The 18,666-nt window shown below is 47.4% G+C and overlaps 1 protein-coding gene and 1 long non-coding RNA gene across 2 annotated transcripts in view; one reads left to right on the forward strand and one right to left on the reverse strand.

The window, feature by feature from the left end:
• Positions 1-18,666, reverse strand: part of CORO2A (coronin 2A) — a 67,551-nt gene that overhangs the window by 47,874 nt on the left and 1,011 nt on the right. The window lies entirely within an intron of this gene.
• On the forward strand, positions 2,334-3,195 carry LOC129650295 (uncharacterized). Its single transcript, XR_008713700.1, has 3 exons — positions 2,334-2,489; positions 2,580-2,708; positions 3,153-3,195. It is a non-coding gene; the product is annotated as an uncharacterized LOC129650295 (long non-coding RNA).

Below are 18,666 nucleotides of genomic sequence, written 5' to 3' on the forward strand. Positions count from 1 at the left end.
TGAAAGTGAAAAGTGAAAGTGAAGTCGCTCAGTCGTGACCGAGTCTTCTTGACCCCATGGACTGCAGCCCACCAGGCTCCTCCGTCCATGGGATTTTCCAGGCAAGAGTACTGGAGTGGGGTGCCATTGCCTTCTCCGCCAGAGCAGGCTATGCGCAGTCAAATGAATGTGCTTCATGACACACAACAGTACACTTAAAAATGGTTAAAACGATACATTTGATGTTTTGTGTATTTTACCACAATAATAATAATAATAAGATAAAAAGAAACAGCAGCCCCATATTAGAGTGCCCAGCTCTCCTGCACTCCTCCACTGTCTCTGCCCCTGCTTCCATGCTTGTTTTCCCAGGGAGCTCCTGCTTCTTTCAACCCGCCCTGAACTCTGTCCTTAGAGTTAGTCCCTGGTGTGACTTCAGGGGGTGCAGGACAGGTTGGTTCCCCCCTCACCTTTTCATTCTGGGCTAGTCAGGGGCTCCTCTGCCTAGGCCTCCCGCAGAAGGGGCCCTGTGGGGGACGATCCTTACTACTCTTCCAGGCAGGTGCCTTCAGGACAGCCTCGCTCTGCTCCCAGGAAGAGGGTGGATCTTCCATCGACCTCCCTCTGGCTTGCTGGCCCTCTCTGTGGAGCTGGCTCTGCTCCTCATGGTGAAGGAAGGGGCCCCTTGAGGGAGCAGTGCCCTCAGTGACCAGCACATGCTCCCACCGGGCTTCGGCTGGAGCCCTGCTCTGTTCAGGGAAGGTACACAGTTACTGAGACCAGGGCTTGGGCTCCAGTCTGCTCTGCCGTCTTTTGCTGTGTGACCCTGCTCAAGTCATTGTCCCTCTCTGGGCCCCAATGCCCCAGCCATAAAATGCAAATGTGCATCCCTGCCTGAGACCCTCCTAAGGCTTTAGGGAAGCACTGAAGGGAGAATAGAGGCAAAGGTGCTTTCTTTCTTTATTATACGACATGACCATGTTGAAAAGTGGCAGAGCAGTGGTTACAGACACGGTTGGGAGCCCGTCTACTGGGGTTGAATAGCAGCACCTCCTCATACCAGCTGGAAGACCTTGGACAGGTTAGTCAATCTCTCTAGGCCCCAGGCTTTCCATCTATAAAATGGGGTGGTAATTAATAAACGAATTCATATCTGACAAGCACTTATAGTACTGCCTGGCACACGATAGTTAGTCACTAAGTCGTGTCCAGCTCTTTGTGACCCCATGGACTGTAGCCTGCCAGGCTCCTCTGTCCATGGAATTTCTCCAGGCAAGAATGCTGGAGTGGGTTGCCATTTCCTACTCCAGGGGATCTTCCCAACCCAGGGATCGAACCTGGGTCTCCTTCATTGCGGGCAGTTTCTTTACCGGTAGTCTGAGCCACCAGAGAAGTCAAAAAAGTGCTAGTCGCTCAGTCAAATGCAAGATAAATTCAAAATAATTAACAGCAGCTCCACCGTGGGGCAGATCTAGAGTACTATGCTAAAACACAAGAATGTGTGTAACAAAACAGAAGCAGATTCACAGACATAGAGAACAAGCTAGTGATTTCCAGTGGGGAGAGGGAATGGGGAGATGGGGCATGGGATTAAGAGACACAAACTACTATGGATAACATAAATAAGCACCAGGGATATATTGCACAACACAGGGAGATATAGCCATTATTTTTTAATAACTTTATCTGGAGTATAATCTATATAAACATATTGAATCACTATGTTGTACACCTGAAACTAATAAAATATTTTAAGATGCATATACTCAATAAAAATAATTTAAAAAATAAGTAATAACTTCTATAGACTACTCACTGTGAGGAGGCACGGTTTTAAACTGTTTACCTGTATTAATGGATTGAAATGAACATTTAGCAAAAATGAGTCAGGACTTTGAACAGGGCTTACAGATTAAACCAGAAGCACAAAGAGCCCATGTTCCTTTTCTCTTCAAAGAGGCGACACCTAAAGACCTAAAGATCCAGGGATGGGAGGGGTCATCTGTGCTCAGAGCCAGGAAAATCTCCTTAACTGGAGGAAAACAGAGGAAGCCTTGCACCCCTCCCCCACCCTCAGCAAAGATTTCGAATCTAAAGCTCTAATTCTTATCTAATCTAATTCTTAGCCAGGCCCACTAACTCCCTCTGTCAAATGATCTTATTACATCTGGAGGCAAGAAACAGACACAGCATCCCAGGACTGCCCAGGGTCAGGGACCCAGAGGGGCACGCAGCCCAGCTCTCCGCTCTCCTTTTCCACACCATTCCATCTGAAAAGTCTGCAGATCTAGGCTTGCCCCATTCTACTGTGGAGAAGCTCACCCCTTCCGGGGACAGAAGAGCTCAATGATTAGACTTCCTCCTTTTACAAGCGGAAATCTACAGTTTCCTCCATGGCCCTGTCTCCATCCCTGGAGCCCCACCAACCACATCCGTTTCTCTGCCCCACAGTGGCCCTTCCAGAGACCTGAGGCACCTGATCACCTGTCCCCGGGGTGGCTCTTCTCCAGGTTGGGAGTTTCTTGGGTGACTTAGTTTCCCATCTCCCCATTTTAGTTACCTCCCAGTAATGCTCCAAGCTGTCCCCATCTCTTACCCAGTTTGGAAGGATCATAGCCAAACCCTCCAGATGGAGGCTAAGAACCACTCAGCAGAGCAGGTCTCCAAAAATAACCCAGACTTTGCATCTCAGAGAAGCAGAACTGGCCAGACCCCACAGAGATCATGAGGTACAGATGGGGAAACTGACTTACTGTGCCCAGGGCCACCCACACAGGGCAGAACCAGGAACAGGATCCAGGTCTCCAGCCCTCAAGCCTAGGAGAGTCCTCTAAGATGGGGAACAAAGTTTCCTTTGATCCTGCGTCTGGATACAGCATTAAATATTTTATTTCTTATCTGTGTTGCTGTTCTTGAAGGAACAAATTCCAAGGATAGCTGGGGAAGAAGGTCTTCTAATTAGAAGGCCGAGGGTCATATCCCCTAGCTAGGGTCTCCCAAGGCTTAGCCCTTTGGAAGGTGGGCTGTCTTTCTCCAGAGTAAGGTTCAGACTGGGGGAGATGGGGCTCCTTAGGAGAAGGAGAGGAGACAGACCCCAAGTCTTTGCTGCTAGAAAGTCCAGCAGAGCATGAAGGGTAAACTAAAGCACATCAACTCAACTCATATTTTCTAAGTTCCTAGTTGGAGACAGGCCCTTATGTTGGGCTCTGTGGGCCCAGAGGGAGTCTCGGAGTCTCTGCCCCGACACAGGAAGAAAAATGAACAAATCGCATCCCACTCAAACAAAGGACGATCACAAACGTGGTGGTATGTCAGAAGTGGCAGCAGCAACGAAAAGACCAGGAAGTTAGAGCAGTGGCACCCAAAATGTTTTGATCATTTACTACTTTCAAAGGGAAAAAGATTGAGCTCACCCACCCAAATATATTACATACAAGTAAACATGGGCTTCCCTGTAACTCAGATGGTTAAGAATCTGCCTGCAATGTGGGAGATGTGGGTTCGACCCCTGGGTAGGGAAGATCCCCTGGAGAAGGGAATGGCTACTCACTCCAGTATTCTTGCCTGGAGAATTCCATGAACAGAGAAGGCTGGCAAGCTATAGTCCATGGGGTCCCAAAGAGTTGGACACGACTGAGTGACTAACACTTATGCACTAACAGACATAAGGCACAATCTATACAAGAGGCAAGATTTAATATTAACCAGAGTGACTAAATCTCTACTTCAAATAGGGTCCTCCCCCTCAAAAAATCTTGGACTAACTTCTTGCCTCATGGTTGTTTTTTTTTTCCCCTTTCCTTGTGGGTGATGAACTGATTGTGCTAAAAATCCAAGTGTTCATTCTCCCATTCTCTTATCCTCATGCACTAGCATTATCAGAATTACTAACAATTCAGTGACCTGGTAGGAATCTTTTAAAATCGCTTGCCCATTTATTGAGGGTTAGTTTAGTTAAAACTAGTCAATATAATCCACAAATCCAATCTGGATTAATTAATCTAGATTGACCTGAACTGACGGACCAGGTTAATTAGTTGAGATAACCTGCCTAAAATGAACTAAAGAGTGGGGTATCCTTATCACCCCTTTCTCAGAGACTTCTGGAGACATGAGACATGAGGCTGCCTGACCCCTTCCTGGAGAGGGGGTCAGTGTGTCTACACCTGGCAAATGATGGCAAACTTGAATTATTTTCTTGTTTAGATAATATTTTTTCCTGCACTGCACTGAGCATTTTGCGTACCTTCTTGGATGCCATCAGAATAGAAAACAGGGAGATGCTCAGAGAAGATATTCAGGCTGCAAGGGCCGGTAGGGATGAACCAGTTTAACCCCTCATTTTGCAGGTGAAGAAACAAAGACCCAGGAAGGGCTATAACTGGTCCAAGGTCACCAGGCTAGTCAGTGGCCGATCCCAGAGGGATTGCAAATCTCTAGTTGTTGATGGTAACACCTCTCTGTTCTGGCCACAGTCAGCCCCTTCTGGCCTCTCTCATTGGGCCATAGGCAGCTCCTTGACCTCTCACCCTTGGGGCTGCCTCTCTTGTGATGTAAGATCACCTGCTGGGCGGCAGGGAGATGTGCATCTCAGCAAAGGTTACAAGTGCTACCAGGATGGAGGACATGGTGTCTCAGTAGGCCACGGTTCTGAGAGTCACTCTGAAGCCTCACTTTTGTTATCTGTGAAATGGGACTAATCAGGTTCAGCTGTTGTCTGAGTGCCCATGTGGTCCTGGCAACATGTCTATACAGGGAAGTAACCCCAAAGGCTATTACTACTGTCCTTATTACTACCGCACAATTGCACTCATCTCACACGCTAGCAAAGTAATGCTCAAAATTCTCCAAGCCAGGCTTCAGCAATACGTGAACCGTGAACTTCCTGATGTTCAAGCTGGTTTTAGAAAAGGCAGAGGAACCAGAGATCAAATTGCCAACATCTGCTGGATCATGGAAAAAGCAAGAGAGTTCCAGAAAAACATCTATTTCTGCTTTATTTACCATGCCAAAGCCTTTGACTGTGTGGATCACAATAAACTGTGGAAAATTCTGAAAGAGATGGGAATACCAGACCACCTGACCTGCCTCTTGAGAAACCTATATGCAGGTCAGGAAGCAACAGTTCGAACTGGACATGGAACAACAGACTGGTTCCAAATAGGAAAAGGAGTACGTCAAGGCTGTATATTGTCACCCTGCTTATTTAACTTATATGCAGAGTACATCATGAGAAACGCTGGACTGGAAGAAACACAAGCTGGAATCAAGATTGGCGGGAGAAATATCAATAACCTCAGATATGCAGATGACACCACCCTTATGGCAGAAAGTGAAGAGGAACTAAAAAGCCTCTTGATGAAAGTGAAAGAGGAGAGTGAAAAAAGTTGGCTTAAAGCTCAACATTCAGAAAACAAAGATCATGGCATCCGGTCCCATCACTTCCTGGGAAATAGATGGGGAAACAGTGGAAACAGTGTCAGACTTTATTTTGGGGGGCTCCAAAATCACTGCAGATGGTGACTGCAGCCATGAAATTAAAAGATGCTTACTCCTTGGAAGGAAAGTTATGACCAACCTAGATAGCATATTCAAAAGCAGACATTACTTTGCCAACAAAGGTTCGTCTAGTCAAGGCTATGGTTTTTCCTGTGGTCATGTATGGATGTGAGAGTTGGACTGTGAAGAAGGCTGAGTGCCGAAGAATTGATGCTTTTGAACTGTGGTGTTGGAGAAGACTCTTGAGAGTCCCTTGGACTGCAAGGAGATCCAACCAGTTCCTTCTGAAGGAGATCAGCCCTGGGATTTCTTTGGAGGGAATGATGCTAAAGCTGAAACTCCAGCACTTTGGCCACCTCACGCGAAGAGCTGACTCATTGGAAAAGACTCTGATGCTGGGAGGGATTGGGGGCAGGAGGAGAAGGGGACGACAGAGGATGAGATGGCTGGATGGCATCACTGACTCAATGGATGTGAGTCTGAGTGAACTCTGGGAGTTTGTGATGGACAGGAAGGCCTGATGTGTTGCGATTCATGGGGTTGCAAAGAGTCAGACACAACTGAGCGACTGAACTGAACTTAACTATTACTCTGGAAGGCTCTGTTTAGGAGGGTGAGATCTGGGGTGCCCTTAGAGCCCAAGCATTCTGTCTCTGACCACAAACTGCAGCCCAGAACACCATAGGACCTGGAGTTCTACAGCACAGTGGTCCCCAGGGTGTGTCAACCCAGGCCTGGTAAAGTGGTGGGCATTTGTAGGCATGGATCCTGGGCCTTCTGAGGTATTGGCTAGAATCCTGCTCCTGTCTCTAGGGCTCTCTTCCCTCCTGCTGTGAAGGGGAAGCTGGGGGTGGGGAGACAAAGGCAGTAGGGAGCTGAGCAGTCAGCTGGGTGCAGAAAGTAAGAGGGGCTTTTTCTATAGAGAGCTTAAAAACAATAATAAAATCAACAAAAAGCCTGGCTTCATTATCATGATGTGCCTACAGTTCTAAACAATGTCAGTGATAAAACATTCCTTCCTGCCAGGGTAGGCTGCTCCCACCTCTCTGCCCTTGGTGTCTGGCCAGCATCTGATACTATTCCCTTTAGATTGAGCCAGACCAGACTGTATGTTCACCACATCCCAAACAGGCTCAGTGTGCTTCCCGTGCCAGCCCTTGGCTTCTGCTGTTCCTTTGCCAACATCTCCCTCCTTACCACTCTGTATGTCCAGCTGCTACAAGGCCCAGCTTAGATGCTTACTCTTCCAGGAAGTCTTCCCACATGCAGTTCCAGCCATCCCCTAGCTGGCTCTGACTATCCTCCCAAGATGCAGACTAAATGGTGCCATGTTCTCAGCTCGAGATCAAGATAAGTGAAAGGGATTACCCTCTGAAATCTGGAATCCACAGCACAGAAAACCATACCAGGGAGTCACTTCTCAGCTGTGTGACTTCAGACGAGCCCCACGACTGAAACAGTCCGACCCGCTTCCAGAGTCACTAGTTCAAGCACCCCTTGCTGACCACACCCTCCCTGCTTCCAGCTTACTGGCACTTCCAGATGTGACCCACCCTCTGTCATCACCCCTGAAAAGTGAAAGTGAAGTCGTGTCCGACTCTTTGCGACCCTGTGGACTGTAGCCTACCAGGCTCCTCTGTCCATGGGATTTTCCAGGCAATAATACTAGAGTGGATTGACATTTCCTTCTCTAGGGGATCTTCCCAACCGAGGGATTGAACCCGGGTCTCCCGCATTATAGACAGACGCTTTACCGTCTGAGCCACCAGGGAAGTCTCACCCCTGATGGATCAATAAAAAACAGGTTCAGGCTCAAGGAGCGAGCTTTGGACCAGAGACCCCTCTCCAGGACAACATAATCCCTCAGGCTTGGATCCAGTTTTTCTGAAAGGCCAGCTTGTAGGATGGTGTCTGGGCCATGTGATATTTGCATACCATGATGCCCATTCCTTGTCCCAGCAACCCAGGAGATCAGGCCAGGCTTCACCCACTGCAGACACCTTCCCCCGTGAGAACTTCCACCACTGGCTTCCTCTGCCTTCTCTCCCCTACCTGCCCATTCTCTCTTCACTCTCTTTCTTCCAGCCAGTTCTGTGGTCTGTCGTCTCACTCTTAAGAACACCATAAAATCTTTCTTCCTCCTGACTTCTCTCATTATTATCTGGCAAAACCCTGATGCTGGATGAACCAGGATATCTAAACACTTTGGGGGAAAAAAATTGACGGAAACCCACAGGGTGAGATCCTTTTCCACTACTGCCTGTTTCCCCCCAGCACCCTTCCCTCTGTGAGTCAGGCCTTGCGAAAGGCACAGTGGGCAAGTGAGATCCCAGCCGTGTGCTCCACGTGTGTGCATGTGCAGTCGCTCAGTCGTGTATGACTCTTAGTGACTCTGTGGACTGTAGCTTGCCAGGCTCCTCTGTCCACGGGCTCCCCCGCCCAGGGGATTCTTCAGGCAGGAATACTGGAGTGGGTTGCCGTTTCCTCCTCCAGGGGATCTTTCCGACCAGGGATCCAACCCACTTATCCTGCATTGGCAGGCGGATTCTTTAACACTAAGCCATCTGGGAAGCCCCTTTCTCCTTGTATCTAAAGCCAATCCATCATTCACCCCTCCCTCCTCTATGTCCTAAATATCTCTTAAACCATGCACATTGGCTACTGTTCCCACAGCTACCACCGTGTTCTTACCTGGTCACATAGTCTTCGATAGCAAACACCTTGCCCCTGATCTTTTCAAAAGATGGAAATTCAAACTTCCCTGGTGATTCAGTGGTTTAAGAATCTGCCTTCCAATGAAAGGGACATGGGTTTGACCCCTGGTTGGGAAACTAAGATCCCATATGCCACAGAGCAAATAAAGCCTGTGTGACATACCTAGAGAGCCTGTGTGCCACAACCAAGACGAGGCCCAACCGAAAAGAAAAAAAAAGATGGAAGTCTGCCCACGCCACTCCAGTCCATTGCTGCAAGGTCTGAAGGGTCTGGCCCACTCTTATCTCTCCAGATTCACCTTGGGCAGGGATCTGAGCTACAGACACTTGGGGCTTTGAATTCCTCAACAGCCCATTTCCTCCAGCCTCAGGGCCTCTGCACAGGCTGTTACTCTGGTCTAGAATGTTCCATTCTCATGGAGCATATTCCACCCTCACCCAGCTACTCCCCTGCTTATCTTTCAGATCTCAGCTCAAAAGTCCTTCCCTTTACAACAGCCTTCTGCAGTGATCCTGGACTAGGGACATTTCTCCTCTCTGCCTGCTCCATATGCCCTCTCTTTTCCAGGTTTTGTGGGACTCTCTGGGTACTGCACAACTCTCCTTTGATCTGTGAGCTCACTGAGGCAACCCCTAGATTATCTGTTTTGCTCCGTTTGATATCCCTAGCACTGAGCTGTGTGATGCAGAAAGTGATCAATGTGTGAACAAAGGTCTTGTTCAAATAACTCAATTGAAGAATTACTTATTTAGGGAATGAATGAGTGGGCCAGTCTAGGTGAGGTTGTAGGATTATCTGTGCTGGACAGGCCTCTGCAGTCTCTCTCCAGGGCAGGCCATGGGCCAACCTACTCTTGGAAATGGTCATAACAAGGATGAGATTAATGACTCAGCCAGTAAGCTCTCAAGACTCCCTCCTGTCCACGAGCTCCTCAGCCCTCCTCCAGGCCCCCCATTACTCAGAGCACCTGGCATTTAATGGCCAGTCCACCGGGGCATTTCTGCACTGACAATACGTTTACGCTGCTGAACATTATTCCCAAGAGTCAGAGCTCAGGAGCTGGTCTTTGGAGTTGGATTAGGAGCAAGTGGTGGAATCCAGTGAAAACAGGGTTCGAATCCTAGCTTTACCTCTGGCTGACTGTGTGATCTTGCAAGCCACTTCGCTGGGCCCTGGTTTCCTCATCTGTAGAAAGAGGCCAAGAATATCTAGCCACAAGGTTGCTGCACATATTAAATGAGTGGATATACAGTAAATTAAGAATCTAGGTAGGGGCTGGTCACATGTCATATTTAGCTGATTCTAAGACACAGTTTTTAACATCTTTGAAACTGGGATGCAGCTTACAGTTTAATTGCTTGCCCTTTTTCTTCCTAATGGATTATAAAATAGTGGTATATCTTACAACAGGCGGTGCTCTGCATTCCATGAAATAGCACTGCGGCTGCTGCTAAGTTGCTTCAGTCGTGTCCGACTCTGTGCGACCCCATAGACGGCAGCCCACCAGGCTGTCCTGTTCCTGGGATTCTCCAGGCAAGAACACTGGAGTGGGTTGCCATTTCCTTCTCCAATGCATGAAAGTGAAAAGTGAAAGTGAAGTCATTCAGTCGTGTCCGACTCTTAGCGACCCCATGGACTGCAGCCCACCAGGTTCCTCCGTCCATGGGATTTTCCAGGCAAGAGTACTGGAGTGGGGTGCCATTGCCTTCTCTGTGAAATAGCACAGTAACTCGATTTTTCTAGTCTCTTTGCAAAGAGGTGGGACAATTTGTGAGAGTCCCAGGGACCAAAGACTGAGAATCCACATCGCTGAGGATGAAGGGTCTTCTGGGGTCTGGCACGCTGAGGGGGAAGCCTGAAGCATCACAGAATCTGAAAGCACAGGCTCCTCCCCAGCCTGGCGGCCTCTGGACCACTTGCAGCTGCCCCAGTCCCACTTGGGGGGGGAGGGTGCGGCCCAAACTCCAGCAGGACCCTCACTTCTCTGGATCTGACTCTATGCTTCTGCTGATGTTGCCCGGGGTCCCTGGCTTTGGGCAGTTAGTCATAATGCTGACTGCTTACCTAAACTTCTAGTCTTTGTCCCAAAAGAGAGCCCTGGGAACCCCTCTGAAGACCCCTGGAGACCTCTCCTCCCATGTGATACCTACATCAAGCCATCCGTGGCCCCTGCCCTCAACTGTTCTGGAAGACCAGCACTGAGGATCCACTCCCCAGGCTTTACCCAAGTCCTCACGCTGTGGGTATCTCCTTAAACCATCCAGCCTGGTGACAGGAGACTGGCTGGATTACTACACCATCTACATTCCATTTTAACACACATTACATACAGCCACCTCTTTACGGAAATAAAATGTCTATCACAAAAAAAATTCAAAATTCAGAAAAAAGAAAACAAAATTTTGTCATCTAGAGATAATCAACCAGCTTGATGTGTGTTGGCCTGAAAATTTTTCTGTATTTACCTGTGTGTAGATCTAGTCTTTCTTCATATTCCAAACCAAATCCCATAACCAAAATGGGCTCACTCCGTACACTGCTCTTTTCCTTGATTTTCCAGGTAAGACAAATTTGCAGACCTCTCACTACACAAGCTGGTTTCTTCCTGGTGACCTCACGGTGCCCCTCATCCTCTCCATCCCTTCACCTGGAAGGTCCCTAGAGCCCCCCTTGGTCAGGTCCTTGAGGCCTGGCCTGGGTGCCCAGCCTCTAGCAGGGTGCAGGGCTTATGGCCTGAGAGGTTCCTAGGGACACTTGCCCTGCTTCCTCAGGACAGGACTGTGACTGGATCGCACTCACCCTCGGGGCCTCCTCAAAGCACAGCTGCACCCCAGCACAGATACACTCTAGAACCCTTAAATCAAGGGGTGCGAAGTGATTCGTGGCTGTCTGTCCCTGCTGGGCTTGACCACAGACCTTTCAGAACAGACCGAATGTTCTCCTGGACTCAGATGCTGCCTTGATATTTCCCTAAGCCCTGGGGACTTAAGATAGCACAGTAAACAACAGAGAACAGGTGCCTGGCATCCACAGTTCATTGAGTGTTTGCATGCTCTCTGTCCAGTTTTGGAACTCACAACCACCATATTCATTAAGCAAAGCAAGTGTTTATTATCCCCATTTTACAGATGAGGAGACAGAGGCTCAGAGGTGGGGCAATTTACCCATTGACCTTTCTTGCTTCTCTCCCCTTCAGAGTTTGGCCAACTTCAAATCCCACTAACAACCTGGCCCAAGCATTACTTCCTCCAGGCAGCCTCCCCACTCTACCTGCCTCCCCAGGCTGCATTAGATGCTCCTCCTTAAGGGCCCATAGCTCTGGGGTTTCCCTATCTGAACTGAGCCCCTCACCAGAATGCGTGCCCTTGAAGGTACTGATGGATCTGGCTTATTCCCATTCTTACTCCCCAGGCACAGTAAAACCTCAATAAATGGCTGCTGAGGGATAACAGATCCCAATAGATGGAATGAAGATGGTTACGATTATTAAGGCAGGAAATGCCCTCCCCACTTTACAGAAGAGGACAAGGGGTAAAAAGAAGGGACAGGACTTGCCTACAGAGCATGTCATTGACCAGGACAGGTCTCCCTCTTCAGAAGGCTCTTTTGTTCCACTGTGTTCCTTGTTGCTTGCCATCTTAGATGCCAAGCCTCTGCTTGGGGTTCATTTCCATCTCCTCCTGCACTGGCTAGGCCTCCCTGGCCAAGCAGGTGTGAAAGGGAGCACTGAGGAGGGGGCTCTGGCTGGGAAGGCTTAGTCCCCCAGCCTGGGCCAACACCCTGGGGTAGCCCTAGGAACAGCAAGAGCAGTTGGCTCTCTATTGAGCTCTTCCATGAGCTATGCCCTGTGCCAGAACTTTCCATCTCCATTTCCTTCGTCCTGCAGCTAGTAGGTGGGGAGAGAAGGATCCCAGCCTGAAGCTCACCCAGTGGCAGTGCTGGAATGGGAAGCCAGGGCTGCATCCCTGGTAGCAGGTGGCCCAGGGAGTTTGCTGGCACCAGCGCCAGAAACAAATGCACAGTCAGAGTACCAGAGACAACTCCCAGGGGGTCTGCAGGCTTGGCAAGGCCCCAAACTCTCCCTCCCTACCCTAGTCACCTCCCAGCAAGGCTGCTGGAGGGCTGAGATTCTTGGGCCCAGGGAAGACAGGCCCGCCCTGGAAATGCCCAGCACTCTGTATGTGTAGGTCATGGCACCTGCCAGCCTCCTGCAAGCTCTGGGCTCAAGGCCAAGCTGGAAGCAGCTGTCATATCAACTCTACAAATCCTCAGCTCCCTGTTTCTTAGAATGAGATCGCACATATCTGCCCCCAACTGGCTGAGAGATGCTAACTAAACAAGGCCTCACCTTTCACTGGGCCTTAACTTCCCTGTCTATGAAATGATGCTGGGGGTGGGGTGAGTGGAGGCTGTGTGTCTCAATAAACTTACCAATGGACATTCTAGTTTGCCTACAGGCAACGTAGCTCAGTGATTAAGACCCTGAACACTGGAGTCAGATGATATGGGTCCAAATGTATGACCCTGGGCAAGCTGCCCAACCACTCTGGGCCTCAGTGTCCTTATCTGCGAAATGGGGATAACAGTAGAAAAAGAGACAAAGTAGACATTACTAAAATGTTTATATTGATTATCTGAGATAAAAAGAGAAGACTGAGTGATTTATTTTGTTTTCCTCTCTTTTTTCTAAATTCTCTATTATCATCAAATATTTATAACAGAAAAAACAAATATACTTTCTTGGCAAATTAACTTCATTGAGACATAATTCACATATAATCTAATACACCCATTAAAAATAATAAGTAATAGTAACTTATTCTATAGATTGTTTTGAAGATTGACTGGGCCAGTTAAAATCTTAGATGGCATCTGAAATAAAAGAGGTGCTATTAAGAATTTGTTAATACCGAAATCAGATTGATTATATTCTTTGCAGCCAAAGATGGAGAAGCTCTATACAGTCAGCAAAAACAAGACCAGGAGCTGACTGTGGCTGAGGTCATGAACTCCTTATTGCCAAATTCAGACTTAAAATGAAGAAAGTAGTAAGGAAAATCACTAGACCATTCAGATATGACCTAAATCAAATCCCTTATGATATACAGCAGAAGTGAGAAATAGGTTCAAGGGATTATATCTGATAGAGTGTCTGAAGAACTATGGATGGAGGTTCGTGACAAAGAACTATTGACGGAGGGATCAAGACCATCCCCAAGAAAAAGAAATGCAAAAAGGCAAACTGCTGTCTGAGGAGGCCTTACAAATAGCTGTGAAAAGAAGAGAAACGAAAAGCAAAGGAGAAAAGGAAAGATATAAGCATCTGAATGCAGAGTTCCAAGGAATAGCAAGAAGAGATAAGAAAGCCTTCCTCAGCAATCAATGCAAAGAAATAGAGGAAAACAACAGAATGGGAAAGACTAGAGATCTCTTCAAGAAAATTAGAGATACCAAGGGGACATTTCATGTGAAGATGGGCTCGATAAAGGACAGAAATGGTATGGACCTAACAGAAGCAGAAGATATGAAGAAGAGGTGGCAAGAATACACAGAAGAACTACCCAAAAAAGATCTTCACGACCCAGATAATCACGATGGTGTGATCACTGACGTAGAACCAGACATCCTGGAATGTGAAGTCAAGAGGGCCTTAGAAAGCATCACTACGAACAAAGCTAGTGGAGGTGATGGAATTCCAGTTGAGCTATTCCAAATCCTAAAAGATGATGATGTGAAAGTGCTGCACTCAATATGCCAGCAAATTTTCAAAACTCAGCAGTGGCCACAGGACTGGACAAGGTCAGTGCTCATTCCAATCCCAAAGAAAGGCAATGCCAAAGAATGCTCAAACTACCACACAATTGCACTTATCTCACACGCTAGTAAAGTAATGCTCAAAATTCTCCAAGCCAGGCTTCAGCAATATGTGAACCGTGAGCTTCCTGATGTTCAAGCTGGTTTTAGAAAAGACAGAGGAACCAGAGATCAAATTGCCAACATCCACTGGATCATGGAAAAAGCAAGAGAGTTCCAGAAAAACATCTATTTCTGCTTTGTTGACTATGCCAAAGCCTTTGACTGTGTGGATCACAATAAACTGTGGAAAATTCTGAAAGAGATGGGAATACCAGACCACCTGACCTGCCTCTTGAGAAATCTGTATGCAGGTCAGGAAGCAACAGTTAGAACTGGACATGGAACAACAGACTGGTTCCAAATAGGCAAAGGAGTACGTCAAGGCTATATATTGTCACCCTGCTTATTTAACTTATGTGCAGAATACATCATGAGAAATGCTGGACTGGAAGAAACACAAGCTGGAATCAAGATTGCTGGGAGAAATATCAATTAACCTCAGATACGCAGATGACACCACCCTTATGGCAGAAAGTGAAGAGGAACTAAAAAGCCTCTTGATGAAAGTGAAAGTGGAGAGTGAAAAAGTGGGCTTAAACAACATTCAGAAAACGAAGAGCATGGCATCCGGTCCCATCACTTCATGGGAAATAGATGGGGAAACAGTGGAAACAGTGTCAGACTTTATTTTTGGGGGCTCCAAAATCACTGCAGATGGTGACTGCAGCCATGAAATTAAAAGACGCTTACTCCTTGGAAGGAAAGTTATGACCAACCTAGAGAGCATATTCAAAAGCAGAGACATTACTTTGCCAACAAAGGTCCGTCTAGTCAAGGCTATGGTTTTTTCTGTGGTCATGTATAGATGTGAGAGTTGGACTGTGAAGAAGGCTGAGCACCGAAGAATTGATGCTTTTGAACTGTGGGGTTGGAGAAGACTCTTGAGAGTCCCTTGGACTGCAAGGAGATCCAACCAGTCCATTCTAAAGGAGATCAGCCCTGGGATTTCTTTGGAAGGAATGATGCTAAAGCTGAAACTCCAGTACTTTGGCCACCTCATGCGAAGAGCTGACTCATTGGAAAAAACTCTGATGCTGGGAGGGATTGGGGGCAAGAGGAGAAGGGGACGACAGAGGATGAGATGGCTGGATGGCATCACTGACTCGATGGACGTGAGTCTGAGTGAACTCCGGGAGTTGGTGATGGACAGGGAGGCCTGGCGTGCTGCGATTCATGGGGTCGCAAAGAGTTGGACACGACTGAGCGGCTGATCTCATCTGATCTGATCTGAGCGACTGAACTGAACTGACTGAAATAAATAAGGCCCAAAGCCAGCATGGCTTCCTCCTCCTCTGGCTTGGATTCCTATTTCACCCCAAGGACCAAGCTCAGCAGATCCTCTGCCCCCATGTTCAATGGTTCACGCTGCCCTGGTCCAGCTTCATCATTCCAGCCCTAGACTCTTTCCACAGCCTTCTCTCTGTACAGCAAAAGAATTGCAGTAACACTCAAATGTGGCCATGTTCTTTCCTTGTTCAAAGCTTTCCATGGCTCCTACTAGGCTTGACCAAAAGCCCTAGCTCCTCTATGAGACAATGTTTCACCAAGTTACTGAAACTCTCTGTATCTCTGTTCCTTTAAATGAAAAAGAGAAAAATCGTACCTCCCTCAAACTTACAGAATTCCATACTGCATGAGACGGGGTACACAATCTGACCACGGGCCTCCCTCACCTGTATCCTCTTCCCTCTTACCACTACTCTAGTCTGCTCTTCCTGAAGGTGCCAAGCATGGTCCTACCTTAGGGCTTTTGCACTGGTCATTCCTTCTACTTGGACAGCTCTTCCCCCAGGAATCAGCCAAGCCTTCTTCCAAAGGTCACCTTCTCAGTGATTCTCCCCAACAACTATTTGAAACCACAACTCTTCCCTTTCATTCTCCCTCACACACATGAAATATCCTTTTATGTTTTATTTGGTCCATCTCATTTATCACCACCTATTTTATTTGTCTGTCTTCTTTTCCTATGAGACTGTAAGCTCCTTTAAGATAGATTTTTTTTTTTTAGTCTATTTTGTTTACTGTCAAGAACCCCTCCTCACCATACCTAGAAAATAACCTAGTGCAGTGAAGGTGTTTAATAAATGAAAAGTTGAATGATCAAATGTGAAGCCCTTAGGAAAATCGGGCAGGTGGTAACTACTCAATAAATATTAGCTTATTATTATTGTTATTGATAATTCAAGGCAAGGCTCCCATGTTCTTCCTCCACGACTTTTCTGAGCTTACACAGTAATCTAATCACTCTTTCCCCTACAGCACCCTGCCAATCTCTCAATTATATGGTAAGGAACACAGTGCTTTTTAATTATATCTTTTTCCATTCAGGCTGAACCAAATAAAATGGCCATTTCTTGTTAAGTCAAAAGTAGCCAGATATTGGCCTTTTCACATAGTTTAACTTAATACGTTTCCCATGGTGGCCTGCAGGCCCCCGGGAGGCACCTCAAGGTCTAACACAGTAGGTGTCCAGTAAATGTTTGCTCCAACTCCTGGCCCTTCATAATAGGTGTGATTGCTAAACACCTATAATCTGTTCTGAAGGAGGCAACATAAAACAATACATGGAGAATCTTGGTGAATTATTTTCTGATCCTCCTGGAAAATCTCTGTCCCCTAAAATAATCCAGGTTCTGGCCATTTCGAGATAACAAAGCTCTAAGGCTGAGGGAAACCCCTTCCCTAGAAGAAAAATGCTAGCTAGTTGTTTGCCTCTAAGAGGATTTATTTAATGATGGGGTCATGGGGTAGGGAGGCTGGAACATTCTTTGGTTATCCTTGTGTTCCCTGCTCCTCCTAATAAAGGCTTCTGCTACAGAGATTTGCTCAGTCTAGAACGTGAGTTGTCCAGAGCTCAAGGAAATTCAGCAATCACTGAATCTACCCCACTTCACAGGTAGGGGAAGTGAGGTACAGAAGAGGGCAGGAATTGACCTGAGATCACAGGATGGGGTGAGGAAGAATCTTCGCCGAATCTATGCTGACATGAGTCTTGGGGCTTTCCCTCTGGACCACACTGCTCCTGTGTTAGCCAGACTCTGGTAATGGAAACTTCAGTATCATTATTTTAAAAGCTGTACTTTTTAAATGAAATGCTTATTCAGCCGTAGTAAAACACCAAGCGCTTCTTTACCATAAGATAACTTCTTGTAAATAACAGCACTACACTCATCTCTCCTATAATTACTTCCTTAGGGCAAAGTCCTCAAAGTAGAAGGCTAGGGGCAAACAGAAGTTAGGACCATTTTCATGGACTTTTGGAACAAGCTGCCAGATTGCCCTACAAAATTAAACGCTACTGGAGAATCCCTATAGCTTTACCAGCATAGAGTTTTATCCTTTTACATTTATTTCTGCTAATTTTATAGGAATAAATAGAGTGCTTTCATTTACTATATGGTATGTGTTTTCAGACACACACACACACAAGTCCTGGGGTTGCTTGTCTGCTGTGTGATCTTTGACAAGTCACATACCCTCCAGGGACAGAGGATATCTATCTGTAAAATGACGGGGTTGAATGAGATGATTTTTTAAGATTCCTTTCAGCTTAGATATTTCATAATTCCATGGTGCATTTTAAAATTATTGACCTAGGATGACTGTTTAATACCCAGGATCTGCCATACCTTTAAATCAAGGTCCAAACAGCTTGGACTAGTGGAACAGGAAAGCAGAGCCCGGATTATACGCAGGTAGAGATGACAGGAGACATAGGTAGTGCTTAAGCCTGTGCGAGGGAGCTACACTTGAGTGACAGTACAGATACTTAGTCTGCTTTTATGAGGGAATAATAACACTCATCTGTGGTCTGGCCTCAAGTCCCGTGCAGCTCCACCATGCCCAGAAGGTGAGGTCCTGGTCACTCTACTTCAGCCTGAGAGTCCCAGACTTGCAGTCAAAGGTACCTCACCCTCAGCAAGTGCTTGGCCAACCTCTGCTCACACACCTGTGAGGACCCAGCGGGCACCCCCTGCCCCAGGAGCCTCGCCCTTTTTTTGTCTGTAAGAAAGCTCCCAGGTGAGGGACAGGTCTCGCAGGAGGACAAGGGAGACTAGAAGGCTCAGACCTGATGCTCTGAACCTGCTCCCTCAATCAGGGTGGGTGACAGGAGAGGATACGGTCTAGAGAGAGGCTCCTCTGGCTCCTCTCACTCCAGACCTAAGGCAGCTCACCTGCAGGTAAAGTTGTGAACAAGCCCCAGGCTGACTACTGCCCTCTCTGGGGCAGACACCTCAGCTCCCTGGTCCCGCCTTTGCTCTCTTCAGCTTCAACAGGAGAAACAATGCTGGATGTGGTGGTGTTTATCTCTGAGGAGTCCAGATAACTACCCCAGGGTGGGAGGCAGGGAGGAGTCAGATGTTGTCTGTGTGCTCAGAGCAGGACTAGCAGATCCTAGCTCTGTTTACAGCTAGTGAGATTCCCATAATACGGGGTGTGCAACTGGGCAGCAAGACCTTCCAAAGGGCATCTGACCAAGGGGCTGGGCCAGATGCCAGGATTCTTCTTTACACAGAGAGTCTGGAGCCACACACAGTCCCTCGGACACCTGCTCTG

The sequence above is a fragment of the Bubalus kerabau genome, chromosome 4 (genome assembly GCF_029407905.1).
Source record: "Bubalus kerabau isolate K-KA32 ecotype Philippines breed swamp buffalo chromosome 4, PCC_UOA_SB_1v2, whole genome shotgun sequence".
In the NCBI taxonomy this organism is placed as follows: domain Eukaryota; kingdom Metazoa; phylum Chordata; class Mammalia; order Artiodactyla; family Bovidae; genus Bubalus; species Bubalus kerabau.